Raw genomic sequence first — 24,142 nt, forward strand, 5'->3', positions numbered from 1 at the left:
ATATGAGAATTCACACATAGTGATTGTAGACATGTAGCTTAAGATCCGACAACCCTTTAAGGATGGGACGCTACTCATGGGCCACTGCTGTGTGCTTGCCCCCAGGCCAAAATTTGCCAGCCAGCCCCTGCCCACAGTCCCCCACTCAGTGTGATGCAGTTACAGTTTCCCTCTCAGTATGATGCTCCTCACAGTGCCATACATGTAGAAGACTACTCCATGCATAGGATTGCATATTTTTTCTTTTCTCATATTCCCTGCTGTTAAACTTTTCTTTAATCTTAGACAACCTCTTTAACGCTTAGGCTTCTTTCACACTAGCGTCGGCATGGGGCCGTCGCAGTGCGTCGGGCCGACGTACCGACGCATGCTGTGAAATAAATGCCCGACGTGGGCAGCGGAAGCAGTCTTGCGACACTTCCGCTGCCCCATTGCAAGGTCCGGGGAGGAGGGGGCGGAGTCGAAAATGGCGGACTCGACGCACAAAAAAAGTTACATGTAATGGTTTTTTGTGGCGGCGGTGCGCCAAAACACGACGCAACCGTCACACGACGGTTGCGACGTGTGGCAATACGTCGCAATGCATCGGTAATGTTAGTCTATGGGGAAAAAACGCATCCTGCAGACAACTTTACAGGATGCGTTTTTTCTCCTGAACGACGCATTGCGACATATTTGCAAACGACGCTAGTGTGAAAGTAGTGAGCTGAATGAAGATGACACCACTAGAATTCCACCTGCTGAGAACGCCATGTAAGTTGAAATTGCACTCTTAATGATAGCATACTTGTTGTTGTTGTGTGAAGTCATTTCTGAGTCATCAGTACAAAAATATGGCCTGGATGCTAAATGTGTAGCATATTCTCTTCCCCCTGAAATAACCAATTTCACATCTAAGCTGTCTAGCATGATTTTTTTTGCTGCATGACCTTTCTGGAGGAAATTGCTTTCACACATACAGTGTCAGTCACCAGAACTAGACTTCTCTCAGTTTCCTGGGTAGAAAACAGATGCAGCCTTAAAACTAGTGCAAGTGGTTTCAAAATTCTAGTAGACTGATTCTTAACTACTCCTTTATAAGAAGATGACTTCATTCACTACTAAATAAGGCTGGTTTATATTGAATCTAATAATTTAACCCCTTAACGACCGCCGATACACCTTTTAACGGCGGCCGCTAAGGGTACTTAAACCACAGCGCCGTTAATTAACGGCGCTGTGGAAAAAGTGAATAGCGCCCCCCAGAGTCGGATTTTCTCTGGGGTCTCGGTTGCCGAGGGTAGCCGAGACCCCAGAGAACATGATTCGGGGGGTTTTTACCGACCCCCGAGTTGCGATCGCCGGTAATTAACCGTTTACCGGCGGTCGCAACAAAAAAAAAAAAAACGCGATTTGCCGTTTAATTTCTCTGTCCTCCGATGTGATCGCACATCGGAGGACAGAGAAATGTGGTCCCCGATGGCCCCCAATAGCCCCCCAATACTTACCTACCTCCCCCGGTGCTCCTCGTGTCTCCCCATGGGCGCCGCCATCTTTTTTCCGGGAAAAAATGGCGGGCGCACGCGCAGTACGCCCGCCGCCCGGCACCCGGATGTTCTTTGGGGTCTCGGCTGCCGGGGGTAGCCGAGACCCCAAAGAACATGATCGGGGTCGATTTGCACCGACCCCTGCTTTGCGATCGCCGGTAATTAACAGTTTACCGGCGACCGCAAAAAAAAAAAAAAAAAAAAAGCGATCAGTTATTTCTCTGTCCTCTGATGTGATCGCACATCAGAGGACAGAGAAATAGGGGGATTCGGGGACCCTATCATACTCACCCGGGGTCCCTGGGTCCTCTTCTGTCTTCTCCTGCCAGCCGGCTTTTTCATCATGGCGGGCGCATGCGCAGTGCGCCCGCCATCTGCTGCCATCTGCCGGCCGGCAGGAGAAGACAAGTTGGGGCTAAAATTAGGGTTAGGGTTAGGGTTAGAGTTAGGGTTAGGGTTAGGCTACTTTCACACTAGCGTTTTTTGGCTTCCGTCGCAATGCGTCGTTGGAGAAAAAACGCATCCTGCAAAAGTGCTTGCAGGATGCGTTTTTTCTCCATTGGCTTGCATTAGCGACGCATTGCGACGGATTGCCACATGTCGCATCCGTCGTGCGACGGATGCGTCGTGCTTCAGCGGACCGTCGACACAAAAAAAACTACATGTAACTTTTTTGTGCGACGTGTCCTACATATTTCAGTGCCACGTGCCACGTATTTAAGTGACACGTGCCACGTATCAAAGTGCCACGTGCCACATATTTCAGTGCCACGTATCAAAGTGCCACGTGCCACATATTTCAGTGCCACGTATCAAAGTGCCACGTGCCACGTATCAAAGTGCCACGTGCCACGTATCAAAGTGCCACGTGCCACGTATCAAAGTGCCACGTGCCACGTATCAAAGTGCCACGTGCCACATATCAAAGTGCCACGTGCCACGTATTTCAGTGCCACGTATCAAAGTGCCACGTGCCACGTATCAAAGTGCCACGTGCCACATCTTTCAGTGCCACGTGCCATGTATTTAAGAGACACGTGCAACGTATCAAAGTGCCACGTGCCACATATTTCAGTGCCACGTGCCACGTATTTAAGTGACACGTGCCACGTATCAAAGTGCCACGTGCCACATATTTCAGTGCCACGTATCAAAGTGCCACGTGCCACGTATCAAAGTGCCACGTGCCACGTATCAAAGTGCCACGTGCCACGTATCAAAGTGCCACGTGCCACATATTTCAGTGCCACGTATCAAAGTGCCACGTGCCACGTATCAAAGTGCCACGTGCCACATCTTTCAGTGCCACGTGCCACGTATTTAAGAGACACGTGCCACGTATCAAAGTGCCACGTGCCACATATTTCAGTGCCACGTATTTAAGTGACACGTGCCACGTATCAAAGTGCCACGTATCACGTATTTCAGTGCCACGTATTTAAGTGACACGTATCACGTATAAGTGCCACGTGTCACGTATTTAATTGCCACATATTTAAGTGCCACGTATCAAGATTTTCCATGGAGAACAGACACATCCAGAGATATGTCTGCTCTCCACGGCTGCAGCAACACACTGACAGGAGCCATAGTTCCTGTCGGTGTGTCACTGCGCATGCGCGAGCGAGTTTACCGGCGGTCATTGACCCCGGCACTCTCGCTTAACGGCAGTGCTGCGTGGGAAAGTTCAACGCAGCTGTACTGCTGTTAACCGAGACGCCGGAGTCATTGAACTCCGGAACAGTACGCGATACACTGCTAGGAGCTTCGCTCCTGGCAGTGTATCGCCGGAGAGCAGCCGATCGGCGTGGGACACTCGTTTTATGGATTCTGCGGACAGGGAGTATGAATTTGGTTTATTATTTTTGGATTTTTTCCTGGAGGATCGAGGGCTTCGCCTACAAGTGTGCTGTTGGTGAGTATATACTCTGTGTTATATGTTGTATGTACTGTGTGTCATGTATGTGTATTGTGTGTAGGTGTTTTGTGTAACTTTACAATTGTGCTAAGTCGCCGGACACAGGGACAACTCTCCCATCCTAATACCGGATGGGAGTAGTAGTCCCATACGGCGACTTAGCACAATGGTGGCACTAGCGTCGCATGGGGACACACACACGCACACACACGCACACACACGCACACACACACACACAGAAGGACTCCATGCTGCTTCACTGGGGGGCGGGGGCTTCCCTCTTCCTGTTCGACGTCACGTCCGGTCCTGGGTGTCAACCCCTCCGTACAAAGACGCCGACACCCAGGACAAAGGCGCTGTGTGTGGAAGGTAATATGGGGCCCTAGGGGGATACGCAGACACGCCGCTGCGTAAAGAATTGACATGTCAATTCTTTTTACGCCGGCGTGTTTGCAGACAAAAGCGCCGCGTTTTTTTGCGGTGTGTCTGAACGGCAAAGTGAATTTCTCATTCACTTTGCCGGCAGACGAAAATGACATTGCGCATTTTTGAAAAGCGCCCGCAAAATAGCGCTCAAAAATGCGCTATGTCTGAAAGTAGCCTAAGGCTTCTTTCACACTTGCGTCGGTACGGGGCGGTCGCAATGCGTCGGCCCGATGTACCGACGCACGTTGTGAAAATTGTGCACAACGTGGGCAGCGGATGCAGTTTTTCAACGCATCCGCTGCCCAGTCTATGTCCTGGGGAGGAGGGGGCAGAGTTACGGCCACGCATCCGCGGAAATGGCGGACGCGACGTACAAAAAAAAGGTTACATTGAACTTTTTTTGTGACGACGGGGGCTAAAGTTATGGTTAGGGTTGGGGCTAAAGTTAGGGTTGGGGCTAAAGTTAGGGTTAGAGTTGGGATTAGGGTTAGGGTTTGGATTAGGGTTGGGATTAGTGTTACGTTTGGGATTAGGGTTGGGATTAGGGTTAGGGTTGGGATTAGGGTTAGGGGTGTGTTGGATTTAGGGTTTTGATTAGGGTTATGGTTAGGGTTGAGATTAGGGCTGTTTTGGGGTTAGGGTTGTGATTATCGTTAGGGTTGTGATTAGGATTATGGATCGGGTTGAGATTAGGGTTAGGGCTGTGTTGGGGTTAGGGTTGGAGTTAGAATTGGGGGGTTTCCACTGTTTAGGTACATCAGGGGGTCTCCAAACACGACAGCCAATTTTGCGCTAAAAAAGTCAAATGGTACTCCCTCCCTTCTGAGCTCTGCCGTGCGCCCAAACAGTGGTTTACCCCCACATATGGGGCATCAGCGTACTCGGGATAAATTGGACAACAACTTTTGGGGTCCAATTTCTCCTGTTACCCTTGTGAAAATAAAAACTTGGGGGCTAAAAATCTTTTTTGTTGGAAAAAAATATATTTTTTTATTTTCACTACTCTGCATTATAAATTTCTGTGAAGCACTTGAGCTTTCAAAGTTCTCACCACATATCTAGATAAGTTCCTTAGGGGGTCTAGTTTCCAAAATTTGGTCACTTGTGGGGGTTTCTACTGTTTAGGTACATTAGGGGTCTGCAAACGCAACATAACGCCCGCAGACAATTCTATCAAAGTCTGCATTGCAAAATGGCGCTCCTTCCCTTCCGAGCTCTGCCGTGCGCCCAAACAGTGGTTTACCCCCACATATGGGGTACCAGCATACTCAGGACAAATTGGACAACAACTTTTGGGGTCCAATTTCTCTTGTTACCCTTGTGAAAATAAAAATTTGGGGGCTAAAAAAATCTTTTTTGTGGGAAAAAAAATATTTTTTATTTTCACTACTCTGCATTATAAACTTCTGTGAAGCACTTGGGCATTCAAAGTTCTCACCACATATCTAGATAAGTTCCTTGGGGGGTCTATTTTCCAAAATGGGGTCACTTGTTGGGGGTTTCTACTGTTTTGTTACATTAGGGGTCTGCAAAGGCAACATAACGCCCGCAGACAATTCTATCAAAGTCTGCATTCCAAAATGGCACTCCTTCCCTTCCGAGCTCTGCCATGCGCCCAAACAGTGGTTTACCCCCACATATGGGGTACCAGCATACTCAGGACAAATTGGACAACAACTTTTGGGGTCCAATTTCTCTTGTTACCCTTGTGAAAATAAAAACTTGGGGGCTAAAAAATCTTTATTGTTAAAAAATATATATTTTTTATTTTCACGACTCTGCATTATAAACTTCTGTGATGCACTTGGGCATTCAAAGTTCTCACTACACATCTAGATAAGTTCCATGGGGGGTCTAGTTTCCAAAATGGGGTCACTTTTGGGGGGTTTCTGCTGTTTAGGCACATCAGGGGCTCTCCAAACGCGACATGGCGTCCGATCTCAATTCCAGTCAATTTTGCATTGAAAAGTCAAATGGCGCTCCTTTGCTTCCGAGCTCAGCCATGCGCCCAAACAGTGGTTTACCCCCACATATGGGGTGTCGGCGTACTCAAGACAAATTGTACAACAGCTTCTGGGGTCCATTTTCTCCTGTTACCCTTGGTAAAATAAAAATTTGGAGGCAAAAAGATCATTTTTGTAGAAAAAATGTGATTTTTTTATTTTCACGGCTCTACGTTATAAACTTCTGTGAAGCACCTGGGGGTTTAAAGTGCTCACCACACATCTAGATAAGTTCCTTAAGGGGTCTAGTTTCCAAAATGGTGTCATATGTGGGGGGTCTCTACTGTTTAGGCACATCAGCGGCTCTCCAAACGTGACATGGCGTCCGATCTCAATTCCAGCCAATTCTACATTGAAAAAGTAAAACGACACTCCTTCTCTTCCAAGCTCTGCGGTGCGCCCAAACAGTGGTTTACCCCCATATATGGGGTATCGACGTACTCAGGAGAAATTGCACAACAACTTTTGTGGTCTAATTTCTCCTGTTACCCTTGTGAAAATAAAAATTTGGGGGCAAAAAGATCATTTTTGTAGAAAAAATGAGATTTTTTATTTTCACGGCTCTACGTTATAAACTTCTGTGAAGCACTTGGGGGTTCAAAGTGCTCACCACACATCTAGATAAGTTCCTTGGGGGGTCTAGTTTCCAAAATGGTATCACTTGTGGGGGGTTTCCACTGTTTAGGCACATCAGGGACTCTCCAAACGCGACATGGCATCCGATCTCAATTCCAGCCAATTCTGCATTGAAAAAGTCAAACGGTGCTCCTTCACTTCCAAGCTCTGTGGTGCGCCCAAACAGTGGTTTACCTCCACATATGGGGTATCGACGTACTCAGGAGAAATTGCACAACAACTTTTGTGGTCTAATTTCTCCTGTTACCCTTGTGAAAATAAAAATTTGGGGGCAAAAAGATCATTTTTGTAGAAAAAATGAGATTTTTTATTTTCACGGCTCTACGTTATAAACTTCTGTGAAGCACTTGGGGGTTCAAAGTGCTCACCACACATCTAGATAAGTTCCTTGGGGGGTCTAGTTTCCAAAATGGTATCACTTGTGGGGGGTTTCCACTGTTTAGGCACATCAGGGACTCTCCAAACGCGACATGGCATCCGATCTCAATTCCAGCCAATTCTGCATTGAAAAAGTCAAACGGTGCTCCTTCACTTCCAAGCTCTGCGGTGCGCCCAAACAGTGGTTTACCTCCACATATGGGGTATCGACGTACTCAGGAGAAATTGCACAACAACTTTTGTGGTCTAATTTCTCCTGTTACCCTTGTGAAAATAAAAATTTGGGGGCAAAAAGATCATTTTTGTAGAAAAAATGAGATTTTTTATTTTCACGGCTCTACGTTATAAACTTCTGTGAAGCACTTGGGGGTTCAAAGTGCTCACCACACATCTAGATAAGTTCCTTGGGGGGTCTAGTTTCCAAAATGGTATCACTTGTGGGGGGTTTCCACTGTTTAGGCACATCAGGGACTCTCCAAACGCGACATGGCATCCGATCTCAATTCCAGCCAATTCTGCATTGAAAAAGTCAAACGGTGCTCCTTCACTTCCAAGCTCTGCGGTGCGCCCAAACAGTGGTTTACCTCCACATATGGGGTATCGACGTACTCAGGAGAAATTGCACAACAACTTTTGTGGTCTAATTTCTCCTGTTACCCTTGTGAAAATAAGAATTTGTGGGCGAAAAAATCATTTTTGTGAAAACAAATGCGATTTTTTATTTTCACGGCTCTACGTTATAAACTTCTGTGAAGCACTTGGGGGTTCAAAGTGCTCACCACACATCTAGATAAGTTCCTTGGGGGGTCTAGTTTCCAAAATGGTGTCACTTGTGGGGGGTTTCCACTGTTTAGGCACATTAGGGGCTCTCCAAACGCGACATGGCGTCCGATCTCAATTCCAGCCAATTCTGCATTGAAACAGTCAAACAGTGCTCCTTCACTTCCAAGCTCTGCGGTGCGCCCCAACAGTGGTTTACCTCCACATATGGGGTATCGGCGTACTCAGGAAAAATTGCACAACAAAATTTGTGGTTAAATTTCTGTTTTTACACTTGTGAAAATTAAAAAAAATGGTTCTGAAGTAAAATGTTTGCAAAAAAAAGTAAAATGTTAATTTTTTTCTTCCACATTGTTTTAGTTCCTGTGAAGTACGTAAAGGGTTAATAAACTTCTTGAATGTGGTTTTGAGCAGCTTGAGGGGTGCAGTTTTTAGAATGGTGTCACACTTGGTTATTTTCTATCATATAGACCCCTCAAAATCACTTCAAAGGTGATGTGGTCCCTAAAAAAAACATGGTGTTGTAAAAATGAGAAATTGCTGGTCAACTTTTAACCCTTATAACTCCCTAACAAAAAAAAAAATTGTTTCCAAAATTGTGCTGATGTAAAGTAGACATGTGAGAAATGTTATTTATTAACTATTTTTTGTGACATATCTCTCTGATTTAAGGGCATAAAAATACAAAGTTTGAAAATTGCAAAATTTTAAAAATTTTCGCCATATTTCCATTTTTTTCATAAATAATCGCAAGTAATATCGAAGAAATGTTACCACTAACTTGAAGTACAACATGTCACGAAAAAACAATCTCAGAATCAGCGGGATCCGATAAAGCGTTCCAGAGTTATAACCTCATAAAGTGACACTGGTCAGAATTGTAAAAATTGGCTCGGTCATTAAGTACCAAATTGGCTCTGTCACTAAGGGGTTAAGTCCTCTGTTGATAAACACATACAATGACATTATTTAGTTGAGATTGTGCCTTGGACTGCAGCTTACAACAGCCAAAGTGGAACTGACAATTATTTATGTATTTTATTTGCTTATTTAGCGCCATGAATTCCACAGCGCTTTACAGACGTCATCACTGTCCTCAAAGTGGCTCACAATCTGTATTGCTTCAGAAAATCCCATGTACATAAGACAGGTGATAACTTCATGATTGCTGGGGAACTGACCACTGGAACCCAGTGAGCATGCTCAGCCTTTGCTCTATTCATTCTCTACGGCACTGATGGAAATAGTAAAGTGCTGTATTCCACTTTCTCCAGCAGTCCTATAGTCAATGTGTGGAGCCGAGGTTTGTCACATGTATCTTTGTTCTATTCAGACATGGTTCTGCAGAACATCGTTTTCAGGATTGCTAGTGATCCCAGCATTCGAACTTCCAGTGGTTAGTAAATTAACCCCTATACTAGAGTACCCAACACCAGTCCTCAAGTGACAGCAACAGGTCATGTTTTCAGGATTTCCTTAGTATTGCACATGTGATGGAATTACCACCTGGGCAATAATAAGGAAATTTTAAAAACATGTTCTGTTGGTGTCTCTTGAGCAAGGCCGGCTTTAGGGGTTAGGGAAAGAAAATTGGGCAATTGCCCAGGGCCCCCACTCCGTTGGGGACCCAAGCGTCTACAGCTGGAACTACACCGATAGCAGCATTAAAACAATTAAAAAGAAATACACATATTTGTTATTGCTGAGTTTCTAAAAGTTGAATCTATCAAAATATAAAATAAACTAATCCAATCAGTAAATGGCGTAACAAGCAAAAAAATCAAAACGACAGAATTGCATTTAGGTCTAGGAAAATGGCGCCAACGTCTAAAAAATTGTTTGCCAAATTTCAGAATTTTTTCCACCTCTTTAAATAAAAAAAAAACGACATGTTTGGTGTCTTCGCACTTGTAATGACTTGGAGAATCATAATACCAGGTCGCTTTTACCATATAGGCAACATGGTAAATAAAAAAACTTAAAAAAAACAACTGTGAAATTTCACTTTTTTTTGCAATTTCAACACACTTGGAATTTTTTTCTCATTTTACAGTATTTTGTGTGGAAGAATGAATGGTGTCATTGAAAAGTACAACTTGTCTCACAGAAAGCAAGCCCTCAAATGAGGACAGAAAAATAAAACGTTATGGCTCTTCTGTGGGTGCTCGGTGTATAAGTATGTGTGCGTAGAAAAATATTTAGAATTGAGAGTCCTCAGTGGTTGATACCTAAGATGGTAACAAATTGCAAGCTTTCGAGACTACTCAGGTCTCTTCATCATGCATAGACTAATAGCTGTAGATATGCTGCTGACAACACTGGAGTACAGTGGCCCCTTTATTCAGATGATTGCAGATGATGGCAATGGTTGAAGCCTCATGCATCCATCAGATATTGATTATTTATATTAAGAACAGGACATCGATGTTACAGTCTATTTTAAATGTAAGGAGATACCCATGGCCAGTAATATTTGAAACCATTTGAACAATCTGTATCCTATGTTTTTGGTGACAGACTGGAGCTTTGCTCAGGATGCTACACCAGGTGTCATCTACAATTCGCATATGTATAGAACAAACTAATGTCTCCAGTCTGTCACTGAACCGATAGAAGTGGCGTCACATGTTTGTGATGAGCCTGTGTTAATGATGAAATGGCATATGCAGTGTTGTTAGTGTGAGAAGTAGAGAAAATCTCATTAAGCTGCAAAAAGAAAAAAATGTGTGGAGGTGTTTAGCTTGCTCCGTGATGGAGGGGAGATATAATGAAAAGAACATCTTCCTTCCTCAAGAATTGCGTATTAAAGGGGTTGTCCAATATCTATAATGCTTTATTAATATCTATCTTTAAGCCCTAATCACTTTTGTAATTTGTTTTATAGTAAAATTCTCTACACTTTTTTATTCTATTATTCCCTATATGTGTTTTTTACTCTATTTCCTCTTATGTTTCATTTGAAGAGAGTCTGAAATTGAACATCACAAGAGGATGGCCCTGCAGTAACTGCTCTGCAGTTTCTATCACCCTCCATGGAACAAGACATCACTATGGGGCGGCTTTGTAGTCGCTTATCATAGCTTCTGTCTCCACCGTCTGCTGATGTCTTGTTTTGGGGGAGGGCGGGTGATGGAGAAGTGATTGCAGCTTCTGTTCCCACCGCTGATCTCCAGTCACCATCACCACAGTCCCTGCTTCTGACACTTCTGCCTCTTTCCTTGAAAGAAGCTTTCACCGGGGAATGGTGATAGAAGCAGGGTGAGTGACAGTATTGCTCCCCCCCCCACAGTTTCTATCAGTTCCCTGTAACAAATTGTCATCAGGGAACGTGAAAGAAGCAGGGTGAATGACAGCAGCGCCGCCCCTGATGGCAATCTTTGGGGTTACACTGTTCTCACTCACCCAGCGTTTATCACTGCCCCCTGATGATGTCTTGTTTCAGGGAAAAGGTGGCGATGTTGCTGTTGTTGAGACTGTTGCGGCGCAACACGAGTCTGGCAGCAGCCAATGAAGATGCGTGCGGCAGGGAAAGAAGCTGTAGTCACTTCATCAACCACCGAAACAGTGTATGGCTGTTAAAAGCACACATAGGCAATAGTACGATTGGTATCTGATTTAGCCAGGTCAGAGGCTTAAGACTGGGATCTAAGGGATGATGTTTCTCTGTCTTAAGCTTCACATGTAACCAAATCAGATCTCATACTTTGCATTGACGAAGGGCAATACCCCGAAACACCGTGTTGGCAAATTGAGATTCTGGTTTGGCTTTTATCCTAAATCATATGGCAAGGCTTGTTAAAGGGTCAATAATGACTTTTAAGATTGAAACTTCCAATAGGTGGCACTAAAAGAGGCAATTTGCATATTTAATTTCCCAGAGGAGCATGCAAGGCGCATAAGTCTCCTCACTCTGATATTCCAGGCCTGGCTTATCACTCTCTACATGAAGAAACATTACCCCTCTCATCCCAATCTATGCATGTGACATTAAAAATGAAAGCAGAAAGAGGAAGAAATCTCAAGTGATGGAGAAATAAAACGGGAAATGAAAAACAAGGAACAAGGAAGGATAGCTTGTGAACAGCAAAAAGGATGTTGATCAGAATGAAAACGTATATTGAAATAAATAATGTATCTTGAGAATAAAGTTTGTAGAGTGTGTTGTTCTTTCTTTGTTCTATTATAGGCGATTTGATTTGACACTGCATGATGTACTGTATTTTTCGGATTATAAGATGCACTTTTTCCCCCCCAAATTTGGGGGGAAAATGAGGTGCGTCTTATATTGCGAATGTACCTTACCGCTACCGTTGCTGCAGGCCGCAGGCTGGGATGAAGGGGTATCCGACTGTGCTGCAGGTGTCCGACGCTGTTACCCAGTGCTCTGCGGGTGTCTCCGGTGCCCGGTGGCACTGCGGGGGTGTCCGGCGGTGCTACTGCGGGTGTCCGGCGCTGCTGCCTAGTGCTCTGCTGGTGTCTCTGGTGCTGCAGGTGCGTGGCCGGTGCTGCCCGATGCTGTTGCGGTGGTCTCTGGTGCTGCCGGGGCCCACCCAGGCAGTTCCATGGTTTCCTGTGTGGTAGACTCCGGTAAAATGGCCGCCAAGATCTCGGTGCTGAGATCTCCATCTGCTCATGCGCCGCCCAGCCCAGCGGCCATTTTACCGGAGTCCACTGCACAGGAAACCATGGGACTGCCGGGGTTCTGGCCTTTTACAAAATGTCTGCAGAGCCCCGGCAGTACTGGAGACTGTAGCAGCAGCATCAGGCAGTGCCGTCCGGGCACCTGCAGAACCGGAGACACCAGCAGAGCACTGGGCAGCAGCGCTGTACACCCGCAGCAGGACCGCCGGACACCCCCCACAGCACAGCCGTAGACACCCGCAGAGCACTGGGCAGCACCGCCGGACACCCCTTCATTTCAGCCTGTGGCCTGCAGCATCACCCCAGTCCTGCCTCCTCCAGCAGTGACCCTGGGACCCCGCTTCACCGCAGCCACCACCCCCAGTAAGCAATAAGAAGCATGGATTATAAAAAGCACCACCATTTTATAAAAAAAAAAAAAATCCTATTTTTCTCCTCAAAATTTGGGGTGCGTCTTATAATCCAGAGCGTCTTATAAAGCGAAAAATACGGTAAGCTGTTTGATGCTGCGTATTTTCACTGCATCAAAAACACAATGTCTTCCAGTGTCAGCAAAGAAGATGGGACTTATAAAAATCTGATGCCCAATGTTCTTTTTTGATATGCAGTATAAACTGACCTGTGGTGCATGTTTCAGATCTGCAACATCTCAATTTCTCTTGCGGGTACGCTGAGTTTTATGTGCAGATTTTTCCCATAGAATTGCATCAGATGCAGAAAATCCATAGGTAAAGACTGCACTAGTTACACATGTAATACACACATTTATTTATTTATTATACTTTGCTTATATAGCACCATCATATTGCGCAGCACTTTATAGTCATCATCATCATCATCACTGTCCCCATCAGGGCTCAACATCTAAATTCTCTATCAGTATGGCTTTAGAGTGGGGGGAGGAAACTGGAAAACCCAGAGGAAACCCACACAAACACGGGGAGAACAAACAAACTCCTTGCAGATGTTGTCCTTGTAGGACCCCAGCACTGCAAAGCAACAGTACTAATCACTAAGGCCTCTTTGACACTTCCGTCTTTTCAGATCCGTTGCAATGTGTCATTTTGGGGAAAAAAATGGATCCTGCAAATGTGGCGCAGGATCCGTTTTTTTTCCATAGACTTGTATTAGCAACGGATGTCCACACGTCGCATCTGTCGTGCGACGGATCCGTCGTGTTTTGGCGGACCATCATCTTGAAAAAACATTCAATGTAATGTTTTTTGTCTGCGTCGAAAAAACGTACAGCGACGGATCCTGCGGCGTCCGTCGTTGGCTAGAATGGAAGCCTATGGGCGCAGGATCCGTTGCTGTCCGTCAAATGACGGAATCCAGCAACAGATTCCGTTTTTTTACACTGAGCATGCCTGGAAGGATTTCTATTCCTTTAATTTAACCCATTTTTCCTGCAGCTGCTGCATCAACGGATCCGTCAAAAAACAGGATCCAGTGCATCCGTTTTTTACAATCTGCACAGGATCAGTCTTTTCAACACTTTGACGGATTGTGACTGATTCTAAAAGACGGAAGTGTGAAAGTAGCCTAAGTTAGCAAGTGCACATGACTGTGTCAATAAAGTTTTATCAAACCTAAATACCAGAAAGTTATAAAAAACAAAGAAGCTCTATTTAAAACATGACATATCTGTGTGTGGCCTGAAAGGAGATGTGAGCAAATGTGTGTAGAGGAGCTCCTGCAATAATCCTTCATTTATCTGGATATCAACGCCTGGATTTTGGTTGTATCTACTTTAAAAGTCTTCTGCAAGTTCTCTGCTCTAGTCATGTGGCCCCACACCTTGTTGAGTGCACGAAAACCTGCATTATGACCCGACAGAAGAGTAGAGCGAGACATGAGGCGGGGCTCTCCAACATAGAGCCATCTGAAAAAGAGAGAGCAACGAATGTTGCTGCACGCCTGGAGCCCTTTGCCAGAGTGGCTTGTGAGGGACCGAGAGCTACTTCTCCTGAATTTGAAGAACAGCTGGGGGACCCAGGAGCATATGTTGCGCACAATGTTTGTAAGATGGCATCTTTCTCCTTCAGCACTATCCATCCTGCAGAATATTAATATGCTCTTAAGCACAGGGTGGGCGTTAGGGGCAGGCAAAGTAGGCTTTTTGCCTAGGGCCTCCCCTCACTTAGGGGTGCCCAGCCAATGACGTGCTGCTAAAAGCGGTACACCATGTGGCTGCTATGGGACCTGTGAGTCAGGGGGCCCAGTGCCAGAGCCGCCTCAAATCCTCCCCTCAAATTGTGCAATTAACTGTATCCGCATCATACATGCCAATACAGTTGAAAACAATGATGGAGAGAGTGTTAGATGACGCTCCCTCTGTATCATTCCCCCTCTGCATCTGACATCTGACTCAGTGAGCGCGATGACGCCACTTGATCTTATGCCATGCTTTGCTGGGCAGTGGAGCTGCTGAGTAGATGTGCTGCAGATACCAGAGCAGTGGGGAAATGAGGAGAGGTGGGGTTATTTTTTCTTAAATCAGTGAGTACATGGTGGACATAATACTGGAGGACTATGGGGTTTGTATTATACTGAATTGGGCTGCATTATACCATATGGGAGCTGCATTTTACTCAGTGGGGTTTCAGTATACTCTATGGGGCTGTCTTATACTCTGTGGGACTGGATTATACTCTATGGGTGCTGCATTATACTCTATGGGCCTGCATTACACTCTATTTAGGACTATGGGGAGTGCATTATGCAATATGTACTATATGGGCCTGCATTATACTCTATGGGGCTGTATTATACTCTGTCAAGGACTATGGAGGAGAGTGCATTATACTATACATTCTGTATGGGGCTGCATTGTACTCTATGGGTCTGCATTATACTCTATGGAGCTGCATTATCCTCTAATGGGGGCTAAGGGGCTACATTATACTCTATGGGCTGCCTTTTTCTCGATTGAGGACTATGGGAAGTAGTTTATACTATACGTACTATATGGGGCTGCATTATACTATATGGGAGCTGCATTATACTATATGAGGTCCACACCATCAGGCTCTTTCGTCCCCTCTCCCTCAGAGTAGTGGTCATATATCGGCCCTCAGGATCACCCACCCACTTTCTGGACCATTTCTCGGCCTGGTTACCTCACTTTATGTCCTCAGAACTCCCAAACCTTATCCTGGGAGACTTCAACATTGCCATTAACAGCCCCACTTCCACATCTGCATCCCAGTTTCTATCACTAACCACTTCTCTAGGCCTCACAGCTCTCAACCGCTGAGACACACAAGGACAGTAACACCCTTGATCTGGTCTTTGTCTGGCTCTGTTCAATCTCCTACCTAAATAACTCACCGCTTACCGTCTCTGCCCACAACATTCTCTCCTTCACACTCACATATCGTCGCCCACCCCAGCACACTCCTACCTACCATACATTCAGAAATCTACAAACCATTAACTCTCATACACTTTCAGACTCCCTACACTCATCACTGTCCCCAATCTCCTCTTTTTCCTGTCTGGCTGAACACCACTACAATGACACTCTCATTCGCACCCCTCACCCTCAGAACCTCCAAACACAGAGTGAAACAGCCCTGGCTCACATCACAAACTCTATTTCTCCAGTGATGCTATAGGAGTGCTGAATGCTTATGGAGGAAAATTAGCACACCAGAAGACTTAATCCAGTTCAAATTTATGTTAAAAACCCTAATTATGCAAATTTTCTCTTCAGAGAAGAAGAAAACTAGAACTCTAGTGCTACCTATTGGAAGGTAGCAATTCTACAAGTCAATATCGACCCTTTAACGAGTCTTGTCACAAGACTTAGAATAATAGCCAAACCAGAATCTCAATTTGCAGACACTGTGTTTCAGGGTACTGCCCCTCATCAGTGCAAAGTGGAGATCTGGTTTGGCTGTGTGAGAGGCATCCGACCGACATCCAAGAAGAATCGTTTCTCCTTGCGGAGATTGACATGCTAAGCATGCCGAGATGAGGAGACTTAAAGCCGCAATGCTCCTCTGGGAAATATGCTAATTATGCAAATTGTCTCTTCAGAGAGGAAGAGAACAGGAACTCTAGTGCCACCTATTGGAAGGTAGCAATCCTACAAGTCAATGTAGACCCTTTAACGAGCCTTGTTACATGGCTTACGATAATAGCCATATTTGTTAAAAGCGTATAACTCTGTCCTTCACCTCGCCAAACAGGCCTACTACACCACCCTCATCTTCTCACTATCCAACAACCCCAGCAAACTTTTTGACACCTTTCACTCCCTCAGGCCAAAAGCACAAGCCCCTATCACAGACATGACCTGGCCTCCCACTTTATAGAGAAAATAGATAACATCAGTCAGGAAATCCGTTCCCAACTACCAAGTTCAGTGACTCCCATCTCACCCTGCATTTCCCCTGGCTCACTCTCCACATTTGATCCCATCACAGAAGAAGTCTCCAGGCTCCTGTCTTCTTTTCATCCGAATACATGCACTACTGACCCCATTGCCTCTCATCTCCTCCTGTCTCTCTCTCCAGTCATCACAACTCACCTATCTACAATCTTTAATCTCTTCCTCTCCTCAGGCATTTTCCCATCCTCCTTTAAACACTATCATTACTTCATTATTAAAGAAACTCACTCTCAACCCATCCTGCACAAATAACTACAGACCAGTCTCCAATCTCCCCTTCATCTCTAAACTTTTGGAGCACCTATTCTACTCCCACCTTACCCGATACCTCTCTATCACTCCTTCCTAGACCCTTCACAGTCCGGCTTCCGCCCGTACATTCAACAGAAACTGCACTCATCAAAGTGACCAATGACCTTCTGACAGCAAAATGTAATGGTGACCACTCTCTGCTCATTCTTCTTGACCTTTCTGCAGCTTTCGACACTGTTGACCACTGTCTCCTACTCCTTAGGCTCCAGTCACTAGGCATTAAGGACACTGCTCTCTCCTGGTTCTCTTCCTACCTTTCTGACCGCTCCTTCAGTGTTTTATTTGCTGGCTCCACTTCAACTCATCTTTGTCTCACTTTCGGGGTACCTCAGGGCTCAGTCCTTGGCCCCCTTCTCTCTCTACACGGCTCCAATTGGACAGACCATCAGCAGATTTTGTTTTCAGTATCATCTTTACACTGATGACACACAACTATACGCGTCACCCCCTGACCTTACCCTCGCTGTACTACAGAACGCCAGTGACTGTCCGCAGTCTCTAACATCATGTCCGCTCTCTATCTGAAACTCAACCTCTCCAAAACTGAACTACTTCTTCTCCTGCCATCTACTAAGCTCCCTAAATCTGACATTTCCCTCTCCATGGGTGGCACCATAATAACACCCCAACAGCAGGCGCGCTGTCTGTGTGTTATATTTGACTCCGGTCTCTTCTTCACATCCCATATACAATCTCTTGCCCGCTCTTGCCGCTTACACCTAAAGAACATCTCTAGAATCTGTCATTTTCTCACCATGTAAATGTGGCACCCCAGGAGTCCGGATGCCACAGTGGCAAAGCCTCCCTCACAGGGGGTGATGTCATGCCTGGAAGCAAGAAGGGATTCCCTTAGCAAGTAACACAAGCATGCAACACATTCCTGACTCAAGACCAGAAGGGGGAGCTCTAAACCCAGTTTCAGGGGAGCTTCCCTTATAAGTTCTGGTCTGGAGGCGCGGTTAGTCAGTGAGTCAGAGCTAGTCTGAGGAAGAGGAAGCAAGTGAGAGCCTGGGATTGGAGCTGCGACTGAGCTCACCCCAGGACTGAGCGCCAAAGATCGGACACGGAGTCTGTGGTTGGGAACTGCAGGCCCAGCAATTAAAACCAGAGGACCCAAGATTGCAGGTCTCCTGGTCCCATCTGACATCTGAAGGCACAGCAGCAGATCAGAGCCCAGAGTCACCACGAGGGAGTAACACCTGAACAGGCTCAAGCTGCCTGCCATGCGGGTAGTGTACCATTTAATGGACAGAGAGTAAGAGGAACTTGAATAGAGCATAAAGCATCAGGAACCCAGAGAACAGCGCAGCAGGGAAGCTTCCATCCCCACCTGGCAAGGGGAATTCTGAATTGCTTCCAGGCTGCCCGGATCTCCCAACACTACCTGTTTCCTGTGCTCCGGCTGCACCTTTGACCAGGAATTAATGGTAAAGAAAACTGCAGCCCTTGTGTCCTCTACTCCTTTTCCCGCACCCTCAGTCCTGCACCCTAACATCTAGCATCCCTCATAAACTTTAACGGTAGCCCTGGGGCCCCGCTCTGCCTGTGGGGAGCAGAACCATGCCAGCTGCATCACCCCGGCCCCAGCGGACTCCCTAAGCAACGTCAGCCATTTATAGCCAAATACCAAAGGTGGCATCACGAACAATCCCTTACAAACAGTCCCTCATCCCTTTTATTGTGCGCCCAGGGCCATGGACCAGGTCACTGCTGCTGTGACCACCCCTTTAAGAGCCGTGCAACCCAGTTCCGTGTGACCCACTGCCCTAGCGATGTTGCAGAAACAACAAAACCCCTCACTGTCGCCTTGATCTACTCCCGCCTGGACTACTGCAATGCTCTATTAATTGGCCTCCCCCTTACTCAACTTTCCCCTCTCCAGTCCATCCTTAATGCAGCAGCCAGGGTTGTCAATCTAGCTAATCGGTATTCAGACGTGTCCGCTCTTCACCAGTCGTTACACTGGCTGCCCATTCATTATAGAATCCAATTCAAAGTACTTGTTCTCACCCACAAAGCTCTCCACAGTGCAGAACCCCCTTACATCTCCTCCCTCATTTCTGTCTATCGACCTAACCGACCACTGCACTCTGCAAACGACTTTCGACTAACCTCTTCACTAATCCGTACCTCCCACTCCCGATTCCAAGACTTCTCCCATGCTGCGCCAATCATCTGGAATGCTCTACCCCAAGATATTAGGACCATCCACAATTTGCATAGTTTTAGGTGCTCCCTCAAAGCACATTTGTTCAGAGCGACCTATCACGTTCCCTAATCAAAGTCATTTTATGTTTGTGTGTGTAGCCAATTCACTACTTCCATCTATCCCCCACCCCCTGAAGATGACTGGACCATCATTGTAAATACATCATTGTAAACACACACCTGTGCTTTGTATCTCCCCCAATTCATTGTAGATTGTAAGCTCTCACGAGCAGAGTCGCCTTATTTTGCTTTAATTATTGTATTGTTAATGTTGTTACTTATGACTGTTGTCTTTGAAACTGTTAAACTGTAAAGCGCTGCAGAATATGTTGGTGCTATATAAATAAAGATTATTATTATTATTATATGGGGGCTGCATTATACTATATCAAGAACTATAAGCTGTGTATTATACTGTATGTTCTATATGGGGGCTGCATTATACTCTATGAAGGACTATGGGGTGCATTATACTATGTGTACTATATGGGGGCTGCATTCTACGCTATCAAGAACTATAAGCTGTATATTATATTGTATGTACTATATGGGGGCTGTATTATAATCTATGAAGGACTATGGGGTGCATTATACTATGTGTACTATATGTGGGTTACATTATACTCTATCAAGGACTATGGGGAGTGCATTATACTATGTGGACTATATGGGAGCTGCATTATACCCTATGGAGTACTGTGGGGTGCGTTTTACTGTATGGAGGACTATGGGGAATGCATTATACGGTATGAAGGATTATGGGGTGCATTATACTATGGGGAGTGTATTGTACCATGTGGAGGACTATGGTGGATGCATTATGCAATATGGATGACTATGGGGTGCATTATACTATATGGAAAACTATAGGAAGTGTATTATACTATATGGAGGACTATGGAGAGTGTATTATACAATGTGGAGAACTATGGGACACATTGTACTATGTGGAGGACTATAGGGCACATTATACTATATGGAGAACTATGGGGTGTGCTTTATACTATGTGGAGGATTATGGGGTGGATTATACTATTTTATAAATTATTTTGTAATCTGATTTGCGTGTGATGCATCAGCACTAAATAGTCTAGGTTGATGAAGTGAAAACAATATAGACAAATTAAATTTATGGAATCAAATAACTAAAAATTGGCATGTGCATATGTATTCACCCCTTTTGTGATGAAGCCCCTAAATATTTTTGGTGCAAGCAATTACCTTCATAAGTCACATGCTTAGTAGTGATGACCGAGCATGCTTGTCACTACCCGTAACTCGCTTGAGCTTCAGTGTGCACAGGATGCTCGCTAATCAGCAAGTATTTTTTTAATGTTCGAGCAGGAGCTCGAGTACCCTCTCCATATGTTAGGCACTTTTTAGACAGCCAATGAACATGTGCCTGTCACTGTAATGCCGTAGCCATCTTGATTGTGGCATTACTGTGATTGGCTGGCCACATAACATCATCAGGTTCATATAAGACGCTATGCTCGTCACACTCTACTCCAGAAACAAGTAGAGCAGAGAGAGTTGCTGGTGAAAGAGGGACAGAATTGTAGCTGCGTATTAGTCAGGGATTCAATCGCATTAACATTTCTTTTAAGTACAACAATAGCCCTTCTTAGGGCTAATGATAGTTGTGACAACACAGCATTTTATCTTAATTAACCAGATGTCTATTTTCAGAAAGCCAGGTAGAATAGACTGTTATCTATATGTTGACTTTTGAATTTATGTGTTTCTTTCTTGTTGGTCAAGAGTCTAAAATGTGAACTCTTCTTGTAGGGTGAACTGATATTTGTAAATGGATGAATGGTTGTTATTTACCTCTTATATCAGCTCCTACAGTTTATTGCACTGTTATCTTTGCAAAACAGGGATGCAGGGTCACTGAACAATGTTTACTAATATTTGACTACACATTGTTCGGGTCAGCCAGTTTGTTGCAAAACAGAGGAGAAAAACTATGCAAATAGATTAACCCCTTAGTGACAGAGTCAATTTGTTACTTAATGACCAAGCCAATTTTTACAATTCTGACCACTGTCAAATTTATATGGTTATAACTCTGGAACACTTTAATGAATCCTGCTGATTCTGGGAATGGTTTTTCGTGACATATTTTGCTTCATGTTAGTGGTAAAATTCCTTTGACATGACTTGCATTTATTTCTAAAGAAAATGGAAATATGGCAAAAATTTTGAAAATTTTGCAATTTTCAAACTTTGAATTTTTATACCCTTAAATCAGAGAGTCATGTCACACAGAATAGTTAATAAATAAATTTCCCACATCTACTTTACATCAGCACAATTTTGTAAAAAAAATTTTTTTATTAGGAAGTTATAAGGGTTAAAAGTTGACCAGTGATTAATCATTTTCCAACAAAATTTACGGGACCACCTCACATTTGAAGTGGGGATCAATATAACCCTTCGAGTGCTTCTCGAGAACTAAAGCAATGTGGAAGGAAGAAAAATGAACATGTTACTTTTTTCACAAAAAATTTACTTTGGAACCAATTTTTTTATTTTCACAAGGGTATCAGGAGAAAGTGGACCACAAAATTTGTTTTGCAAATTCTCCTCTTATGATCCGGTGACCTTGGAGCCGCATGAGACTTTCTCAGGAGTAGGTGGAACCTGTACTGATCGCAAACCCTAAACTGTCACCGCAACTAGAAGTAGCCGTGGGGTGTACCTAACACATCCTAGACACCTCGACACAGCCGGTGGACTAAATACCCCTAGAGATGGAAATGGGAATTCTATCTTGCCTCAGAGCAGAACCCCAAAGGATAGGCAGCCCCCCACAAATATTGACTGTGAGTATTAGAGGAAAGACACACGCAGGCAGAAATCAGGATTTAGCAAAAGAGGCCACGCTAGCTAAATAGGAAAGGATAGGACAGAATACTAAGCGGTCAGTATTAAAACCCTAAAAATATCCACAGCAGAGAATACTAAAATTCCACCATCTAAATAAAGACATGGAATGTATATCTGCATCTCCTGAGAATCCAACTTGACTGAAATATCCAAACACAGTCTAAGCTGGGCAAGAAAAAACATCGAATAGTACTGAATTGTAAAGCACACAGCATGTGTGCTGCAGAAACAAAACCAGACACTTATCTTAGCTGATTTGGCAGCAGGGCAGGAGGAACCAGACAGAGATGCAAAACCTCCAAGAACAATGGACAACTGGCAAGGGCTAATGAATCCTGCACACCTAAATATCCCAGTCAGAGCTGCAATCAGCAGGGATACCTGCCCAGGATTGCAACCCAGGGACAACTGCATTACTATCAACAACCACCGGAGGGAACCCAAGAGCAGAATTCACAACAGTACCCCCCCTTAAAGAGGGGTCACCGAACCCTCACCAGAGCCCCCAGGCCGATCAGGACGAGCCAGATGAAAGGCACGGACCAAATCAGCAGCATGGACATCAGAGGCAAAAACCCAAGAATTATCCTCCTGGCCATAACCCTTCCATTTGACAAGGTACTGAAGCCTCCGCCTCGAAAAGCGAGAATCCAAAATCTTCTCAACCACATACTCCAACTCCCCATCAACCAACACAGGGGCCGGAGGATCAACAGAGGGAACAACGGGCACCACATGTTTCCGCAATAAAGATCTATGGAAGACATTATGGATAGCAAAAGAAGCCGGAAGGGCCAATCGAAAAGACACCGGATTAATAATCTCAGAGATCCTATAAGGACCAATAAAACGAGGCTTAAACTTAGGGGAAGAAACCTTCATAGGAACATGACGGGAAGACAACCAGACCACATCCCCAACCCGAAGCCGGGAACCAACACACCGACGACGGTTAGCAAAACGTTGAGCCTCCTCCTGAGACAATACCAAATTGTCCACCACATGAGCCCAAATCTGCTGCAACCTGTCAACCTCAGAATCCACACCAGGACAGTCAGAAGGCTCAACCTGCCCCGAAGAAAAACGAGGATGAAAACCAAAATTACAAAAGAAGGGCGAAACCAAGGTAGCCGAACTAGCCCGATTATTAAGGGCAAACTCGGCCAATGGCAAGAAAGCCACCCAATCATCCTGATCAGCAGACACAAAGCATCTCAGATAAGTTTCTAAAGTCTGATTAGTTCGCTCGGTCTGGCCATTTGTCTGAGGGTGGAATGCGGAAGAAAAAGACAAATCAATGCCCAGCCTAGCACAAAAGGCCCGCCAAAACCGAGAAACAAACTGGGAACCTCTGTCGGACACAAAATTCTCCGGAATACCATGCAAACGAACCACATGCTGAAAAAACAACGGAACCAAATCAGAAGAGGAAGGCAATTTAGGCAAAGACACCAAATGGACCATCTTAGAGAACCGGTCACAAACAACCCAGATGACAGACATCTTCTGGGAAACCGGAAGATCAGAAATAAAAATCTATAGAAATATGCGTCCAGGGCCTCTCAGGGACCGGCAAAGGCAAAAGCAACCCACTAGCACGGGAACAACAAGGCTTGGCCCGCGCACAAGTCCCACAGGACTGCACAAAAGAACGCACATCACATGACAAAGAAGGCCACCAAAAGAACCTACCAACCAAATCTCTGGTACCAAAAATACCAGGATGGCCAGCCAACACAGAACAATGAACCTCAGAAATCACTCTACTAGTCCATCTATCAGGAACAAACAGTTTCCCCACTGGACAGCGGTCAGGTTTGTCAGCCTGAAATTCCTGAAGAACCCGTCGTAAATCAGGGGAAATGGCAGAAAGGACCACCCCTTCTTTCAGAATGCCGACCGGTTCAAGGACCTCAGGAGAATCAGGCAAAAAACTCCTAGAGAGGGCATCAGCCTTAATATTCTTAGAACCCGGAAGATACGAGACCACGAAATCAAAACGGGAAAAAAACAAGGACCATCGAGC

Source organism: Ranitomeya variabilis, chromosome 2 (genome assembly GCF_051348905.1).
Source record: "Ranitomeya variabilis isolate aRanVar5 chromosome 2, aRanVar5.hap1, whole genome shotgun sequence".
Lineage (NCBI taxonomy): Eukaryota > Metazoa > Chordata > Amphibia > Anura > Dendrobatidae > Ranitomeya > Ranitomeya variabilis.